The sequence below is a fragment of the Eumetopias jubatus genome, unplaced genomic scaffold (genome assembly GCF_037043125.1).
Source record: "Eumetopias jubatus isolate StellerSeaLion01/CBP00866 unplaced genomic scaffold, mEumJub1_p1.0 scaffold_9, whole genome shotgun sequence".
Taxonomy (NCBI): Eukaryota; Metazoa; Chordata; class Mammalia; order Carnivora; family Otariidae; genus Eumetopias; species Eumetopias jubatus.
In genome coordinates this window covers 55863006-55880092 of record NW_028274815.1, presented here as the reverse complement: position 1 = coordinate 55880092, position 17087 = coordinate 55863006, and the positions used below count along the sequence as shown (strand labels likewise).

At 42.6% G+C, this 17087-nt stretch overlaps 1 protein-coding gene across 3 annotated transcripts in view; it reads left to right on the top strand.

The window, feature by feature from the left end:
- The window catches only part of MEIS1 (Meis homeobox 1), a 132124-nt gene that overhangs the window by 29193 nt on the left and 85844 nt on the right, over positions 1-17087 (top strand). The gene's annotated exons all lie outside the window — the stretch shown is intronic.

The following is a 17087-nucleotide window of genomic DNA, read 5'->3' as shown; positions in this document are numbered from 1 at the left end:
GTGCAGTTTTCCCTAGAACATAAGCCCCTTAGAGTAGGAGAGTTCGCTTCTCTTATTTTATTCTCCAGACCCTTTCTTCTTCTCTGCCATCCCAGCTGCCTAACTGCCTGTCACCTGGCCACCTCCATAAAACAGGGTCGGGGAATTGACTGAGGGCAAGTTTAGAGGAGATTAGAAGTTCAAATGTGCATAAAGAGCATGTCCACTAATACCCTGCGATACAAATAAAAAGTAGTATTATTACTTGCCCTAAGAGGCTTCTCAAGAGATCATGAAGAAACATCTCCCAAGATTCCAAGTCAGTGGTGTCTTCAGATGCTTAGAAAGCAGTGGGCCTCTTAGGAACTCATGCTGGGCTTCCCTCTCCACTGGGTTGAAGCCGTTTTTTCTGGATTTACTCATCCGCATCTCTTAAGTGCTCGACTTGATCGCAAAGTCAGACTACAGGGACTTAGGAAGAAATGAAAAGAAGCCAGATCAATTTAGCTCGTATTGTTCCTTGAATGCACATATCTGTGTGCGTATTTGCGTGTCCATTGATGTGCACGTCTGACCGTGACTAGTAGGAAAGAAAGTTTTAACATAAAGTTAATCTTCAGCAAAAAGGTGAATGAGTATTCAGATGTCTTGTACTGCCTTCGGTGAGACCCACTGCAGTGGAATTTTGTGTTCAATTAGAGCAACCAAAGCTTAAGTGCGTATTCTCTGAGTATAAAAAGACGGCTTTATTGAAGTTGACTCTGAGCCCACAGTAGGTGCATACTTTAAAATCTGGTTTGATGATAATGTTTCGTTGGATTGCCATTAGATAACAAAAGAATTTTGTTTTCTCACATACATTGGGCTGGACCAATTAGAATTGCAAAGTCTAAAATGAATTTGACATCATTAATTTGAAAACAAAACCAGGAAAGTTCATTTTTTTTTAAGGCACATGTATGCTCCTTGAACTGGGAATAGCTTCTTCACATAGAATTTTAAGCATCTGAGATATTTTATTGTTCAAAGAAAAGTTGCTGACTCCACCACAACTCTAAGTGTAGTAAAAATGGAGCGCAGGATAGTAAACCAGTTCAGAGCTGAGGCAGAAACATGTAACCTCTGACCTCTGACTTTTACTGGAAAATGATATGCAGCATAAATCCATGGGGCCTTTTCTCTTTCAAGTGTGTGTATGTATATGTGATGGTGTTGCTGCTCACGGGGCTGGGGCTAAGGTGATGTCAGCACTTTCAATATGAAGCCCTATTTTCAACTTCTTCCATGAGTTTTCAGAAAGGTGTAAAAGGAATCTAAATTCTTCTTCCTGTACTCCAAAATTGCGACATGAGGTCATAGCCTCTTGTTTTATTTGTTTCTTTTTCTTTTTCATTTTTTGCTTTAAAAAAAAAAAATATATATATATATATATATATATCGTCTAGGAACAGGCAGATAGCTTAGCTGCTGCTTTGAAGGCTTGCAAACTGCTGAAATGTACTTGAATTTAAAGTTGTAGCATATACGCTTTCTCAGACGTTATCTGATAAAAGGATTTTGAGAGGGCAAAGGCCCTGTCCCGGTTCTTCCCCTGTGACCCGTCATAACCAGGAATTAGGAATTTTGCATGTTTCCTTTTCCTTCAACAAGTGTTCTCCAAAGGCCAATTTAATAATGAATTTGATTGTAACCAGGAGACATGTATCTTTCACATTACCTGAGTTTTTGACTTACATTGCTTCTCTGTTGTATTTTTTCATATAAGATCACCACCTAGTTCTGTTTTGTTTTGTTTTTTTAAGAATTTTCACATAAATGATATCATTTGAATGAGCTCAGTTGAACCTTTCTAAAACAATCCTGGTCCCATTTGACAGAGGAGGAAAATAAGGTATGGATGCGCTGAGCACTTTGGGGAGGTCCCGGTGCAGCATCAGACCCCAAATTTCAGTTTCCTGATTATTTGTCTAAGATTCTTCTCCTCATGCCCTCTTTCCTGGCTCTCCACTAAAAAACTAAGCCAACGACTCCCACCGTGATCCAAAAGAAGCTTTCTGTGTAGACTTCCCTCCCCCCACCCTTCTGCCTCCCCCCCCCCCCCCCCCCCCCCCCCCCCGCCCAGCACCTTGAGAGCTGGGATGCAGGGGGCCCTCCTTTGGTCTTACCTGCCCTTCTCTGTGGCTTCTCGTGGGCAGTGTGCTGTTTCCCCTGCTAAAGGCAGAATGATGCCTGCGAGTGTTGCCGCCATTATGTCTGTGCATTTCCATGCCAACCGTGACCCTTCTAAACCTGTTTTCATCCCTGAGACCTGTGGAGCTGGGTCTTTGTGCAGCCTTTGGATTAACTGTGCACAGTGGCTTTTCCTTGTTTGCCCTGCCTGCCTTTTCTGGCAGCATAGACGTATAAGCTGTGCCAGCATTTGGCCCATAGTGTGTGTCCTAAATAGTTATTTACACAGTTTGAGTCCATTTTAGTCAACTGGATAAATAACAGCCCTCTTCAAAAGATTTATAAATCCATAAATATGTCTTTATACATACCCAATAGACAGAAATAACTCAATCTGTCAAAAACATATCCAGAGAGGTGTTTCCCCTACAGACAGGAGTAATACATATTTTAAAACTTTCTCTACCTACTGTTTGTACTGTGTTTCTTTTTCCTCATACCTTTTCATTTTTTACCACTTCATTATGGCACCTGTGGTACACACACACACACACACAAAAAAAAAAAAAAGAAAGAAAAATCCCTAGGCTCTAGTCGTCTGTTAAATAACCTTATCTGTGCATGACGTAGGCATACAACAGGCTGTGTCTCAACTGAGTCCTGTTCTTTTGGACTTTCAAAGTAAAAAAAAAAAAAAAAAGTCATTCAGGAAATGTGTAATGTTCTGACAGATTTCAAAATACAATGACAATTCCTAGTTAGCCTTCCAGCAATTTGGGGGATTTTGAGTGCCTGATGACTTGCCAAATTAGCGGCTGTTGTGACTGATGGAATAGTTTTAGTCCAAATTTTTACCTAAGCATAAAACTATAAAACAGAAAATCCAATGCTGGGCATTCTAAAGAGAGCATATGCAAAAGATACATAATTAAGAAGATGCTAAAGATTATTATTCTTTAGGGATTTAATGTTTATTCATGATTTACATCTTTCCCCCAACTCAAATTGTTTATCATGGTAACTTTTCCTATGGCATCTACTTTCATGTAACATTAACACTTGCGGCCGCTTGCAGGAAATTGATTCTTTAATAGTGGCGCTCCTTTAAGTTGGCATTGAAAAGGAAGGCCTGACATCTGTATTCGGTTGGGGGTTCCGCAGCTGTTGTTGCAACATTGATTCTGTGTAGTCCTTAACTTCCTCAAAGCACTTCCAAAGCTCTGAGATTGAATTCCGATTTTATCCCTGTCTATTATTTGCCCCTTTCCCATTTCGGAAGAGAAAAAAGTAAGCTCAGAAATATTGAAGAAACTGTCGGAGTCAGCTCGAGGATCTTGTCTCTTGGCTTTGCTTTGTAACTACTTTAGGATGGGGTGTTCTCATGAACCCAGGCAGAGTCTCATAAATAAGATGAGGTGCACATTGGCAGATACATGACCCTTTCGTGTGTCTTTTTTATCCTATCGTGTACGGCTGCCCTACTGACCAGATCCAGGGTCTACTCTAGGAAGCAGGTGGCTTGGAGCCAGAGAACACCAAGCATATCTGGTGCCTTTCCCCACCGTATTTGAACTCTTTCCCAGCAGGGCTGCCGCAGTCACTCTACAACTCACAAGCAGCTTTAGATATGACTGACCATGGTTTGCGTTTGGGCACATCTGACCATGGTTTGCGTTTGGGCACATCTTCCTTTTTTTTTTTGTTTTTGGTTCAACATCAAGAGAGATGAGTATATGATAGTAATAAAATAATACAATAACATATTAAGGGCTGTCAGTCAGTGTAGGTTATTTCCCTCCCTCACTTTGTAAAGATCACAAAGGTTTAGAGAGGTTAGGAGGCTTGCCCAGAGTCACATACGGGTCCATAGTAGAGTCAGGACCTGAACCCATACAGTGTGACTCCAGAGCCCAAGCTCCTAATGCTTGTGTCCTCCAGTGCTTTCATGTGGCGAGGAATGGGAAACAGATCACTGATGGACACTCTTTCTGTTACCAAGCTGCGGTCTCTTCTCCCCGTGTCTGTTCGGGGCCTGGCCCTGTCTCTGTAAGGGTGATGGAGCCGGGAATAGGCCAGAATCAGTGTTAGCCTCAGGGGGGTTATACTCTGCCGGGGAGTGAGAATCTAGCTTCTTGTGTTAAGTGGAATGATTGAGATATTTACAGAGGAGCATGATGATTGATATGATTAATTTGTATTGAGAGCCTATACCATTTCGCTCAAAGATTTGTTGAATTGAGAATAGGAGCATAAAAAACAAATAAGGCCCTTTCTCTTGCAGAGCATTTCCCATTTAAAGCTCGTCTCATTTTCCTCTTTTGTGAGGAAAAAGAAAAAGTATTATTTCGATGTTGAAATTTGATGTAAAACATCTCAACTCTAAAGGGCTTTAATGATTGCTGAAACCTCTAAAACCCACTTCTGAACTTCTTCTGGGGCCAGGAATCCGTTCGACAATAGTATCTTTGCTCCCACTTCAAAAAAAAAAAAAAAAAGCAACACCGGGGTGTTTCTTTAAAGAGGAACAATTGAAAAGCACTGCTATTTCTTTATACTAACGTGTCAACAGTTGCAGTGCCTCCCAGTGTCCCCTCTGCCCCCACCCCCGCACTCCCCCCACCCTCCAGCTTTTGTCAGAGTTCAGGCAACCTATAGGCAGAAGGCAATCCCATTTATTATTGAAGGGAATGTGAAGGCCGTTGTTGTAAGCTTGCAGGCCAGCAGGCAGAGCCGGCTGGGAGGGGGCGGGGAGCAGGGAGGGGGCGGTGGGGAAGGGCCACCTTACGTTCCAGATGACTAAGCAACGATTTATATACCCGCTCGCCTTTTTACATGAAGAAGAAAAGTAATAACAGCCCAAAGCCGGGCATTTGAAACAGTCAGCTGTTCGATGAATAATGGGATAGGTGGGAAGGAGCGCTCTGATTGGATGTCTTAATGAGCACATTTCTCGCAGAGTTTGGGCTGCAGTTCCCCTTGACCTTTGCCCTTTATTGACCAAACTGACACTTCATTTTTCACATACTTCCAATTATGGCTCGGCTTAAGTGTTGCCCTCCCTCCTTTATTTCTTTCCTATGGACAACTTGAGAGTGGTTGAGGCCACAGAAGATATTTTAATTTGAAAAACTACCGCAGCAACTCACGTTTGGGATGTAATCTGTAATCTGCAGTTTTTCAGATGAAAACACAAAGTGAATGCTGCTTGTTTAGAAACAGTTTTCTTTGCCATTTTTTTTTTTAAATCCCAACTGATTTTTAAAATCGTTGTTTATAATAACCTCAGAACCCTGTGAATCAAAAAAATGTTTGTTTGGGTTTTTTTCATTGCGTTTGTCTGCTGGTCAGGGTACCTTGAATGATTTCTGTTTGTTCACACTTACTTCTTAAGTCTTACACTTCTGCGGGGACTTCTTGTATTTCAATGGTACCCTAATGCTTTTTGACTAATACGCTTCAGAGAGAAAAGTAAAATATAATTGTGACTGCAGGCCTTCGCCCTTAGACCACTGCAGCCCCGTGTGTTACTTTAGTTACATTTCATGTCGGTCTGCAGATTAAAGAGTGGCCTTTGCATGCAGTGGCAGGCAGAAGAGGAAAATGATTTCCTGATGGGAAAAGTCAGGTGTAAAAAAGAAAGGGGAAGTTATTATACTCAGCAAATCCCTGTTATCAAAAGGTCCATATTATTAACTTATCAAACATGTTGAACGAGATGGATAGACAGAGAATTGTTTTCCCCAGAACACCCCATGCTATATATTCACTTTTCCTTTTATTGACTCATCAAATGCGAGTAACTGTTTTCTGTTCCCCATTTTCTTGCCTTCTAGCATCATGAAAGCAGGTCATCTTAAAACAAAGAAAAATAACTTCGTCATCTAAAAAGTAGTAACTGTATATTTAGGGGGCATGCCCTTGGCCGTGAGGGTTTTCACAGAGAGTGCGTCTTCTGACTATTAGGCAATATCGCTGGCAAGCTGGAGGTCAGTGTTTTTCATCTTAAGCAACTGAAAAATGCATTTGAAATTATTTACTCCCAAATATATTTCCCTCCGACACAGAAGTATTTGTTTCAAAAGTGCATGAAGTGTTACGTACTTTATTATGTAGCCCTCTGGCATATCCATAGCATAATTTTACTATAATATGGTAATAAAAGAATATGTAAAAGGCAGACAAAGGTTCTGTCTTTTTCTGTAAGGTGACCTCTGTTACCAAGTAACTGCTTTACTTATGAGCTTATTAAAAACTCAAAAAATGAGCTTTTCATACTTCACAGGCATTGATGTGAAAATGAGCTGTCCTGTGAGTAGTTTTCTTGATCATTTTTAGAACAATTGATTAGCCAAAGAGCTCCTGTCATTAGTTGACATTGACTGATAGCAATTTGTCACAAGCTCTGAAGGTCAGCTAGACAGTTGGAGTTTCAGCCTGCCTTTGATTGACCTTTACTGATTCCATCCTCATGTGATTGGCTTTGAATAGGTCTGACCCTCGATTGGAAGAGACAGGGCATTCATCAACAGGGTGATTTCTTATATTTTCTGTTGATTGCTCATTTTTATTTATGTGTGAACTCATGGTCTGGAAATCTTATCAAATTTATACTCTAATTTTTGAAATTTAAAAGATATGATCCTTGTTAAGCATGGCCTTAAAACCACAATTCTGTTTTCCCCTTAGTTTGCAGTGTGATAGTGGACTCTGCGAGTGGTGTAGACTTGGCTGCTGACACTTGCCATTGTCACCTGTGCAGATACTGGAGTTTTGTGGCATGTGATGGATGTGTGCATGTCACATGGAATTTTGTTGTTGTCGCTGTTGTGGTTGTCTCTTAAGAAATGCCAGCTCCGGGGTGACTTGTAGAAGTTCTGAAATTATACCCCAATTCTCGGGCTTTCCTAGAATTAGTTACATTGGCCTCTCAAGAGTCACGTGATAGTTTTAAATAAAAAATGAGTAAAGAACTATATGAATAGTGACATCATGTCAATTCATCATTTGGCTCTGCAGCCAGGAAGTACGAAAACTTTTTAAAAAGGTATCTTCTCAATTTCCCTCAGTCTGCTGTAAGTTAGAGAAAGCCTCTAATAGCATTAGCTGTTTGGTGAGAGTGGAATAGATTTTCTATTGTGGTGGACTCAGAGTTAGTTGTTTGTAATGCTCTGTTCTTTTCTTTCCGGAACTGTAAAGTATTTTCCCCAACTGCATCACATATAGAAGAACATACTCCACTCTTGTATAATAACGTGGGTTTTACTGCCTCGTATTAATAATAAAAATGGCGATCTGAGCTTTAAAAACCCAGATCCTAATGTGTCGTTATTTAATTATTTAATGCAGTTTCTAACGAAGGCCTTTCTTTTGTCTAATTCTCTCTCCCTTTCCCTTCTTGATTCCACATTGGGTTTTAAGCTATAAACAGTAACTTGTTTTTCAGGTCAGCCTTCCTAGGCATTCCAGGGCTGCCACACACAGCCTGCCTGGCACAGCTGAACCCGTGTTTCAGTTGCTACCCGAGAAAATAAACCAGGGGAGAACCCATCGTCCCGGGTGGTGGATTTTTCACTCCATGTCATTGTGGGCAAGGCAGAAGTGAGGAAGTTAATTTTAGGGAAGTATCCATTTAATGTAGCCCAAGGAGATAAAAAGAATTTAGAATTGTAATTGCTTTTGTGGATGAGCCAAAATATTATCAAGAGTTGCATTTAAGGGGGGGAAATGTAAATTTATACAATCTGGTCAAGTTGTCAAAAACGGATTAAGCGCTTACCGTCTGGCAGGTGCTCCGTATGAGGCTCTAAGAACGAGTAGGGCATAGTATTTGCCCTCAGGAAGTTTGTGTGTGCTACCATGAGCGTCAAGCATATGTAAGTGGAATATTCTGTAAATACTGAATATTCTTAGGGAGCTGCGAGCGTATTTATTTCACAACATGCCAGTGACCCAGACACGGTGAACTCTGTGATCAGGGCTGTTGGCTGAAAGACAGGGTGAGGGATATTTGGCCTAGCTGGCAGAGGGACGCCTCCCCCTTGGTCCTCTGACTGCTGTAGAGGTTCAGCATCTTGTGGGCCCTGTGAGATCAGCGTTGATCTCTAGCCCACTCTCAGGAACTTGGTTCAGCCCTCCTACATAGCCATGAGGCCACTCAGGGCCTCTGCTGCCTGAACCACTGGGGTCACCATTGCTTTCTCCACCGTTAGTCACCTGGCTGCGGACTCTTCCTCATCCTTTTCAGGGATCTCTGACGTTTTGGGGGAGAGGGGATGCGTTTGGCCATCTGGCAAGGTCAACGGATGCCTTGTTAGTGTAATATTTTTATTAATGCATAAAGTAAAACACATTGGACTACAAGAGAAACTAATTATATTGAAATTCAGCTATCAAAATGTTTAAAAAAAACAACTTGTAATACAATGATATAGTGCTCTGTTAAATATGTGTTAAATAACAAGGTCTAGCAGTGATTCTATCGTCTACCACATTTTTGAAATAGTGATGAATGTAAGTGATGTTTTAAGATGTTTGTAACAACTATATTATTGTATGTAAATATGGTTTCCTTTGGTGACAAAGTCACAGGTCCTGCTAATGGTTCTGTGGTTTGTTACTTACCTAGATATGCACTGGAAAGAAGTGCTAATTTCAGTTAGAGGTTAGTGAGAAATAAAAGGTAAATCTTTCCACTTCCAAGTAGGAAGCTCTTCTGAATTCTAACCCTGGGCCCCCTAGGTGGGGAGGGCCTATGTAGCCCAAGTTAAAAACTTCTGAACTTAATTGAAGTGTAATCTGCAGGACGTATCCTGTGAACCCCCAGATTGGGGGAAGTCACCTCTTCTGTGTTGTCATGGTGTCCTGTGTCTTACCCTTTTTCATATACTGAAGTGAACCATTCATGCATCAGCCTCCCCAGGATACTTCCTGGGAAGGGACTGTGTCTTCTTCATTTTTAAATCTCCTGTGCCCAGAATAGTTATGGGCACATGGCCATGGGTGGGTAATTATTTATTCAAGAGGATTGGGAACGCTCTCATGCTTTCAAACTGTGATTACACTACATTCTGTCAGCACTGATTTCTTCTGGGTGCCAGATGGCTAATGACATGGCAATCTCAGTCAAAATGTAAATAGACACTGAGGTCTTACCTGTCCTGACTCCCAGAGATCCATTTTAACAGAAGCACTCAAGAAAAGACTCAACAGGTAGTCCTTTCAGAATTGGTGGTAGATGGGTTTGGGGATGTACCTTAAATCATGCCGCCCACATGATTGCCTGCTCTACCTGCTCCTACTCTTGGGCACCATCCTGTGGCCCAGAACGGGCTTCTAGCAGAGGATGGGTGGGGACCGGCAGCAACATTTTGGGATCTTTTAAGGGACCTTACGGTAGGGTGAATGATGAATGCTGAGACAGGACCCTGTGTTACCCTGGGAGGACGCTTTTATATCTGCTGTTCCCAGCAGCAGACATGATTCCATCCCATGGGATGTGATAGTCCGCCCTGCTCCTGAGTCTATCTCCTTCCTCCATGAATGCTAGCACTAATTAAGGATAGTGGTAGAGGTTTTGGCTGTTGGCCTAGCAAAAACTAACCCAAACAGTAAATTTATGCCAAGCACTTTCCTTAAAAAGAGGTAGGCGTTGTCTACCTCTTACATTGATTGGTCCCAGAAGTGTAGTTGGTAAGTTGGGTTTTGCTCAAGTGTCTGGCTTTGTGGATTAGTTCAGTCTTGCAGATAATTTTCCATAATTACTTAACCTAAAAGCATTCTGTTTGATTAGTACAATTAGCTTTGGCTTTCCCCCATTTACCAATATCAACCCGTATGCATTCCCTCCTAGACATAGCTCATCTTATTTCCTAACAAAGGGTGAAAGACGTAGAATTTTCTTTTCCTTCTTTTTTTTTTTTTTTTTAAGATTTTATTTATTTATTTGAGAGAGAGAGCGAGAGCGTGAACACGAGTTGGGGGCGGGGGGAGAGGCAGAGGGAGAAGCAGACTTCCTGCTGAGCAGGGAGCCCAGTGCAGGGCTTGATCCTGGTCCTGGCTGGGATCTTGGCCTGAGCCCAAGGCAGACGCTTAACCAACTGAGCCACCCAGGCGCCCCATCTTTTACTTCTTTCCACATCAGGAGAGAAAAAGAATATGAACATACCTAGAAAATCTTAAATTTTCTTCAAATTTGTATATTTTTAAGGAAGGGGGAATTGAGGAATGAATGTAGAAAATACTGAACTTACTTGTTGCTAGATTATTAACATTCAATCAATGCTATCTCTTGAAAAATTTCATTTGTTTGAGTTTGAATCTTTCCTTGAGTGCCCCTCTGACAGCAGGACAGATAGCACCTTAATACCTTTTAAATTTTGATACTTTAGGAGAAGAGTATATATCTTAATTTTACAATGTACTTATATATTCTCTCCTTCATTCTAAGAAAGGGTTTAAGGAAATTAACAAAAGTATATAGTATACAATAGGATAAAAATGAGGATGTGAAGAAATGAGAACAAAAAGAAAACAAACAAGAGGCCAGCCATAAGGGCAGTACAGAACAAGATGAATTGTAAAAGATGGTGTACAGTTGCTAGAGGTAGTCAGTTTGGCTCTGAGCTACCTAGCGGCCAAAATGAAGAGTGAAATATAATTAGTTACAAGATTGACAGAGTCCACGGAAGTTGTCTAGAAGAATCCCTTTGACTGGTGTGAAGACTGGAGCGAGATTCTCACATGTGTCCGCACCCGGGGAATCCGGTGAGTTGGCTCCTCTTGCACTTGCCTCAGCTCCTGGCCCTGTGCTGCAGATGTAGCTGCTGCCAGATAAATATTTGGTTGACCTGATTGACTAGATGGATGCCTGGATTCATATTCAGCCCAGTCTTCCTTTAACTTCGTGGCACCTAACCGAGTCTCGATTTCCATGGTTGAAAGAGATGGCGGCCTTTCTTCATCTGAGGCCGGGGTGCCGGTTGTTTCGTGATGCCTTTCCCCCTCTTCTGTCTCCTTCCTCTGACCATTTTATGGTGCACCAGCTCCATTTCCCAGTCTTTTCTCCCCGTCCCTGGGGCCAGTGATGCAGGTGAGAATGCTCTTGTTGTTCTGGTTATTGTCCCCTGAAACAGGGTTAATGGCACCTGAGAGATTCATTGAGCGGTGAAGAACTGGGGTGCCACCTTGGGAAGATTCAGGTGCCACACTCTTTAAAAATGGACGTTCTGAGGGAATGCGGTTTCAGCCTATACAATCAGAGGGGGCTTTGCGTTGTGAATATTTTGTTCACTACATCCTAGCACCAAGAACATCCCCTTATGTGAAAGGAATGCATTTAGTACAAATAAAAAATATTGCTTGATACTGTGAATTTAAAGCTTCCGAGAGGAATATTCTCAAAGGTAATGGAGGAAGGACAGATATAGCACCATGCCCTAACTTAATGAGTATTCACTGAACGTCTCCTATGTGCCAGCCCAGTGCTAAATGTGAGAACTCAGAGTGAAGAGGCTGTTCCTGGAACCGAGAAGCTGACTGACGGTCCAGCGGCCGGGCAGGCAGTTCACATATAGTAGGTTAAGGCTCGTGACTGGGTAGGCCCAGTGTGCTTTGGAAGTAGAGGAATGGCCCCTAACCAACTGGCAAAAAAGGAAGCAGGTACTTGGCAGAGGTGTGGCCTCTCCCTGTCCTTACTCCATCACAGCACCCTGTCTCATGGAGCCGGAATGGGACTTGGATGTGGGTCACTCTCCACATGGCACTCCCATCTCCAGAGCTGGCCCTAGCAGCAATCTGCTTTCCATTCCCAGTCTTCCAGCTAGCTCCCCCAAGGGGGTGAGTCTGTGATGGGAACTTGAGGCCGGTGAAGTAGAGGGACATGTGAGGCAAAGAAATTAGTTGGTGTGAAGGTGAGGAAGAAAATGAGAGCATGACTCTTGGAGGCTTTGTGTGTGCTTCAGCAGGAGCAGAGAACAGGGTGTGGGAGAGGAAAGTCTGAGGGGAAGGCCAGAGGCAGCAGGGACCAGACCGTGAAGGATCATTATCTGTCGTCCCAAGGAATTGGGAGTTTGCTTGGGAGGCCTTGGGGAGTCATGGCAGAGCTGTGTGAAGGAGGAACAGATGCAGGGGAAGGCTGGTGTCGCGCTGCAGTTATTCTGAAATGTTGAGGACGTGACAAGGCAGAGTGAAGGCACTGGAGAGGAGAGCTTTGGAGAAGGAGACTGGACCAGACCAAGAGACTGAGGGGACGCCAGGGGTGGTGGGTTTGGAACGGTCTGGGTTGATGCCAAGGTCTCAGAATACTGCTGCCTACACCACAGGTCCCTTCTGGAGGGCTCACTGTTTTCTGGAGTGTAACTTCACCTCTCCAGATATGGGGACAATATGGCTGGCCATTGCTGCCTATGGCTTGTTCCTCACACCCTGGCTGGGCAGAAGCAACACTTCTCCTACCCCTTCCTGAGGGTTGCCCACGGAAGTCCGGCCACCACTCTCTCTCTGCTCACTGCTTTCCTTCGGGGAGGGCCCTGGCTCCATGGGGACCAGGGGGCTGGGTGGAAAGGAAGAGACCAGCGAAGCTATCCTGGGAATTCCATGACTCATTTCATCAGTTTACTGCTCTGAAAATGAGGTGACTTCCGCCTTTGCTTGACAGCTGATTGATGAACATTTCCTGAGTATTTGCAGAGTAGATGTTTTGTTACACGGGCCTTGGTGTTCATGGTCTCCCACTAGATTCTCACCCTCCTGTGCTTCAGCCCCTTCTCCTTCCCGGGCTGCTAATGTTTCTGTTTATGTAGAATCTTCAAATCACCTGCCCAAAACTTAAGAGACTCCAGGGCTGGAAATAGTACACTCTTGGGCTGCTGATATAACTCTGGCTACGTTTGCTTTTTGCCAGAATACTAGAGAGTGAAGGATAATTTTTTATACTGAAACAGTATTTGTTTAGACTAACAACACTGTCACCTGGTACTTAGTATGTCTACGTTGAACGTTGTCCTTAAAATTAGTGTACTTCATTTTGTGTGTCTAGAATTTTTTTGTTCATTTTCAGTTTTCACTTTCTTTCCCAGGATGTGGGTTTGTGTATTTTTAGAAAGATTGTCCTTTACTTCGATTCCAGATGTCCCGATGCTATTGATAGGAAAGGAGTCGGCTTTGGAAAACACTAATTGTTTTGCTCAATGATAGAATGTTAATAAAAGCTACATAGCAAGAGGTGTAATCATTACTTTTAGGCTCCAAGCATGCTCCTTAGGCTCATTTTTCATAACCGAAGTGGAGACAATAGGTTTGCACTATGTGGGTCAGAGTCATCGTCTTAGATAGTGGCCATGGTCCTTAGATTTAATTTTCATATTTCAAATGGACGCGGTAGGTTTAACGTGTCTTACTTTGCAGCTGGAACAGGGATTCTCTTTTTAATCTGTAAGTCGAAGATGGCATGGAGCCAGGTGCTGCCCGGATCCAAATGCATAGTTCCTGTTGATATCAGTGAGTTTCATGATGGATTGGAAAGAAGTATGTGGCCTTTATTCCAAATATCTATTTGACTCCTTAGAATTAAACATGCTGAACAAATCCTAGCACTTTTCTAAGTTAGAATGAAGTGTTTTCTAACATAGCAACCATGCTGGCTTAAAGGAATAATGCAACAATTCCAAATAGACACACACACATAACCGTAGAATTGGTTTTCAGGCAGAGAGAAGCAACTGGGCTCCAGGAACCTGGGCGGCATAGTAAAGGACATGGCTGTATTGAGCTACACAAAATTGCCTTTAAAGAGAATAGGTAAGGGGAGAAAGCTGTTCCTTTGGATAGTGCTGTGCTCGTGGGAGCACACACATTGTTGTTGGCAAGTAGTTCAAGTAAGGGCCCTCCTGTACTTCCTCAATCCTATTGCCCTGTGGTGGGAATGGTAGGGCAATATTCGTTCAGGATTGACTGATGTTTGCATCTATAAATAAATGTACTCAAATCATAATTGTAATAACAGGATTGTTTGATTACCTGGCAATGGCCTTGTTCTGAGATAGCTTTTGGATCACCTGTTCATTGGGAACATTTGACAGACCTCATGTTTATTACCCAATTGAATGTCAGTAGCAATTGCAGCTAAAGATAAACAAAAATGCAAGTACTTGTTGACCTTGACTTTTTTCCACAAGAGATTGGACTTGATGGCTCTATTGCTGTTGAGCTGATAAGGGTTATAAACAGTAGTTTAAAGAAAATGTTTTATTCCCAGAGGAGAATACCCTATTTGCTGTGGGAAATGGCAATAGCCCTGTGTACCCTTTGCCAGATTTTCTTAATTCACCTTTATTTGGCCTGTGGGAAAAGGATATGGGGGGGGGGAACTTCTTGTGGCTTTAATGTACATTTGCATAGATTGTTATAACTTGTGAATGGTGTAGTTAGCCGATTGAATACAATTTTAGAAGAAGCCAATGACGTTTCTATGATTTACAATATTTAGTAACATGATTTCTTTTGAAACTATCATGTTAATATAATACTGTGTTTCAGAGATGCAGATCTTTGTAAAAATGCACCATGGTGCAAAAATGCTCTTTCAGATTCTAAGTAAAAACATGAAAATATCATTGGTTAGTGATTTCACCGGGGGCAAGGAGAGAGAAAATTTGACCTGGTGGATATATTTACATGGGATACTGCAGAAGTACACTGGGGGATGTGACAATCAGCGCTTTTCTTTGGGCACCCAGTCTTAAAACCCAGATTTGAATCAAGAAACTCTGGGCCATTAAGGATTCCCCATTTCTTGGTGAGGCATAAAGCCTTGGTGACCTATCCTTTTTGCTCTTAAAAATCCCACTGCATTTTCCTTGTGAGGAGAGGTGCTTTGGCTTAATGCCACTGGCTTCAACTTTTGCTCTTAAAATGTTGTTTTGATGCATAGTGTAGTGATGGATGAATTGATTTCTGTGCATAAACGGTGGCCTAGATTCTTGCCCTGTAGAAATCCATGGAATTAAAAACTGTAGGTTCCCGGAGTGATAAGAGGTAAGCAAATGATTAGATATGCATGCAGGGGAAAAAATTGAGATGCTCATAGAATGGAAATAAGGGTCTATATAATTTGCAAGTTTAATGTAAATGTAAGCCACTAATACAACTAATAATTTAATGCTAATATGTGAGAGTAAGTAAATGTAATTCTAATCATCTCCTATTTGGTGTGTTCTCAGAGGGTTCTGAGTAACAATGTACTGTACTGGAATATTTCCCTGGCCTTCTAGGATGCAAATCGGGTCTGCTGACAACTGTGGCCCTTATGAGACCTCTGGGATGCTAGCAACTCAGGACTAGAGGTTTCTGTCTAGGTTGAAGTTTGGGACAATTTGAGATTGCAGAACCTAGGGCAGAATTTCCTTCAGAGAGGTTTAGAACACTGGCTATGGGATTTATAGAATAGGTATCCAAGATCTTGTCCAACGTGCCCTTTTAAGTAGTCATTGGTATTATTTAATAATACAGACTATATTTTTTCTAAAAATATTCTAAAAATGTAGGACCTTTGTTCTATTTTTCAAAGTACAGATTTCCTTGTGAAGGTATCAGGGCAGCTTTGGATCCATTTTTTTTGTGAGAACAGGTCCACTGAACGAAATTTTAAAATGTAAGTAAAGAAAGCCATACCATCTATAACCAATAGGGAATGTCATGCTGTCTTTCAGAAAACCATGACAGAAGAGTTCCACTCTCCCCGGTCTTCTTTGCTAGCCACCTCCCCCCCCCCTTTTCTTCCTCGTGAATTTCTTCGGAGAATAACTGCTTGCTGACTTCCACTTTTCTGTGAAAATTTTGCGAAGAAACTGGAAATCTCTGCAATGACGGATGCCATAGCAGATTATTATGATGCCCATTACTTGGTGAATGAAATTAGGAAGAGTTTATTTCTGACAGGGCACCTACCCTTCCCTGGGACAGAAAGGCTGTAACCTAGAATCTTCGTTAAAAATCACGTCCTCAGGATTGCCAGGGATTCTCTGATACATTAGAGATGAGCAGAGGGGGGTCCGCTGCCTCCGGTGGGTGTCCCAGCCCCCTGTAGCCAGCGGGTGCCCGGGACTCTCCGCTCAGGGCTCCTCATTCTGGGCTGCACCAGGGGGAATGTGGGCGGGGAGTGCTTGCTTTCCTCCTAGCCGTCACTGAAGGATGTGGCAAGGACATGAATTGTTTGTGGCTGGCTCTCTATCCTGCTGCTAGAAAGACTTCTGCGTTTATCTGCATTTTTCTGAGCACCAGTCGCTGCGAAGCCACCTCCCAGGCCACTTTGTGGGAAAGCTTTCTTTATGGTGGATGACGTGGCATTTCTTGTCACTTCCTCAAATTCCTTCCCGCTGCCTATCAGCATTGCTCTGGACTTATCTGGGTTGAGCTTCAGCCAGCCGGAGCTAATCCAGGTTCCTATTTCAGAGGAGCAGAATGACGGCGATGACCCTGCCATTTCTCGGCTTGTGACCTGGGGTGCAGGAGTTGAGGGCCATCGGCTTGGTTCTCAAGACTGGTACCTTTAGTCTCTTCTTTGCCCCCCATGGTCCTGCTTCCCCATAAGGCTGACAGTGGTGTTTATTTTGATGTGAAGCTGGATGTAACTTTTCCAGTTCTAACCCAAAGACATAGAGGCGTGTTTACCTGAGTAAACCTTCTTCCACGGGGCTCAGCCCTGACAATTCTGAACCTCTCAGAGGAAGTCTTCTGAATTGGGATTTAATGTGGCAGAGACACGTGGCTCTCTGGTTCTGATCTTCCTTTGTTTAACAAATGTTTATTGAACACCTACTCTAAGCCACATACAATGCTGGGTAATGGGAAGGAAACATCTCCTAAAAATAACAATTTTTCAGTCTATGAAATGTGTCTATCTAACTTAGTTTCTAGCAGGGTAGCTCTCTATGTCTCCATTT